Source organism: Pyrgilauda ruficollis, unplaced genomic scaffold, assembly GCF_017590135.1.
Source record: "Pyrgilauda ruficollis isolate IOZ18807 unplaced genomic scaffold, ASM1759013v1 scaffold5, whole genome shotgun sequence".
NCBI lineage: Eukaryota > Metazoa > Chordata > Aves > Passeriformes > Passeridae > Pyrgilauda > Pyrgilauda ruficollis.
Genome location: NW_024526599.1, coordinates 11,808,867 through 11,811,806, shown reverse-complemented (window position 1 = coordinate 11,811,806; position 2,940 = coordinate 11,808,867).

Below are 2,940 nucleotides of genomic sequence, written 5' to 3'. Positions count from 1 at the left end.
TACATTCTGTACACAAACAATATGCAATGGTTAATAAACATTCAACATTGCACCCTTGTGCAGGAGTTTGTGTGAAAGACTTGACCTCAGTAGTTTCAGCATCTAAGACATTATTTAGTAGTATCATTATTTCTTAACTTTGAACAGAAATTGCATGGAATTACCTTTCTCTCAAAGCACCAAAATCAAATATTTGTGTACTCATTTGGTATCTTTTCATGGCTGTAATTTTAGATAGCAGTTTTTTGTGATACTTTTGAGTCTGGCTAGTGTATAACACAAAAATTCCTTAGGGCATGTGTTAGTGCAAATTTCACTTTGGTGAAAAAAATCACAAAAATTATAAGATTTGGTTTGACTCTTGACCATTGAATGATGCACCATTATTAACTGTGTCACATTTTCTTAAATCAGCACATCATCTTAAATAAGCATTCCAGTATACACAGAATAAGGTACCCAAGGCATATATCCAGTCTTCTGTAAATTGGCACTTATAAAAACAGAACATTTACGGTATGCTATTGCCTGATGTGACAGTTCTTTCAACTTTTTGTGCGAGGGTGGGTACTTTTTGTCTTAAGGTTGGGCTATTTGAAAAATTAACAATGGAAGTCCTCATGCTTCTACAAAAGTTTTATTTAAAATTGAAGGAAAGGTTCAAAAACTGTCAGCCTATGAATAGGAGAGAAAAATATTTCATAACTACTCCCTACCCCTCCAAGTTTCACCAAGAAGACTGAGATGCTAACTCAGGAATTCTAACAGATGTCTACAAGAGGATTCTTCCTATGGGCAATATTTTATCTTTTATGCAGTTGATCCAATTAAAAACTTGTGATGGTAAAGGACTATGTGGCAGCAAATTTCTTAAGAGTACCTGTAGTGAGTTGGCAACAAATCCAGTGCAGTTTGAAAGAGCAAAGCACACATATCCCTTACATCCAAGCGATATCTGCTGGCTCCAGGGGTAAATCACAGATCCATTCTTCTATTACTTCCATCCTGCAGAGGATTGACACATCCTGTTCTAGTTAGGAACACCATCTCTTATATCAAATATATTTTTCCAAGGTTATGGGTATCAGTGCGGATCCTTTTTTACCATCTTGGAAGATGTGTCATTTATATTCTCGAATGGAATAATGGCAAGAGTCTGCTTAGCCAATAAAACCAGGTTAGAAACTCTGGCTTATCAGAATACTTCCAAACAATTTCAACCTATGATACCCAAGATTGTATTCAACCAAGCTGATCTCTGGACACAGAAAGACAAGCATTTGTTTTTTGGTGGGGTTTTTTTTGTTTTTTTTTTTTTGTTTTTTTTTATGGAAACAGTGCGTGCACTCAGATTTTAAAGCATTCCAGCATTTCTAAAGAGTCCAGATTGTTCTTAGCACTCATGCCAAATTATCAACAATTTCGAAAACTGCTGCCAAAGGTCATTCCAACTACAGCTGTTTGGAATACAGAGGGGTTTATTGATCTTTTCTTTTGCATAGCACTTTAAAAAAAATTACATTGTGGCAATAAAGACCATGACAGATGTTGATCGTTGCCATAGGAGAGGGAAGGGGAAGGAGGGGCAGGTGGATATCAGGGTTAAATTGCAGGTAAAAGACTCCATTGCAATGCTATTGTTAGATCCCTATGTGGTAACACTGCTCTCATGATGTGACTTTAATCTGGCGCTGTACTTATGTCCCAACAAATTAGGGAAGCTGGCTCAGCTGGTTGGGACAGAGCTCATTAGGCATGGCACTTTGGGTGGCACAATTTTCACAGCTCCAAAGCAAATTGGAGTCCTCCCAGAAACACAAGTATCATATGCTAACAAATCACTTATCCCAGAGGCCACCTTTGACTGCTCTTCTGAAGTACCGTGAATCATGATCTTTAGGAAAACTTAATGGCTGTGATCCATTTTAGCAGCTGGATTATATTACTTCACATTTTTAAGGACAAAGGTTATAATAACTAGATCTTGTGTTAATCGAGTTATTCAATTAGGTAACATAGTTACCTTAATGGTTCAGTAACAGTTTGCTGGGTGCTAGGAGAGATGTAATTTCTTTCTTCTAGGTATTAGAAAAGAAGGGAATTCCATAGATAAAGGCAGACTAGTAGAAAACAGAAGAGGGATAAGAGACAGGGCAAAATAGGAACACTGTTACTGAGAAACAAGGAGAAATTACAAGACATTAATGACAGAGATGCAGTCTGAGTCAGAGTACTTTAGGGCCTTGAAAGCACAAGTAAAACATTTAAACCTGATACACCAGGCAAAAGAAAACAAAGAACATAAAAGACAAGTGTGTGTGTTAATATACACACACACTTGCATGATGTACATGTTTATGGAGCTCAGGACTAAAACAAAGGATTTTTCCTGCCTACCCAACACTCCACAACATTGTATTTTCTATGGGATAACATCTGTGAATCTCGTAACAAGCTAATGAACAAGAGCATTTATTCCAGCTTTTACGTGGTTAAGAGTGCTCTTATTTCTACTGTATGCTCATATGCATTGTATTGAGGAATTTTAGTTGCGTACAGTTCACATTAATGTAGCAGACAGGCTTATAAGCTATAAAAGCAGGTAAACACGTTCTAAGGTGTAAGCTACATTTACCACACACCTGAAAATTTCTCAAAAACACTTATTTTGATTTGTCTAATATCTGTAACATTAAATGGTTGCTTTTTCATGCAAATAGATTCTGCCTGATAGGGGAATGAGAGGGAGAAGGCTGGTGGGTTATTTTGAAGTGAGAAAAACTGGCTTTTTTTTTTTTTTTTGGAGGCTGTCCTCACTCTATTCCTCATGCGACTTGGGCCAACCAAAACTCGCATAGCCTCAGGAGCTGCCAACAGTCCTTATCAAGGCTTGCAGCAGCTTCTCACGCGATTTACAAACACGCACACACAAATCCCCCT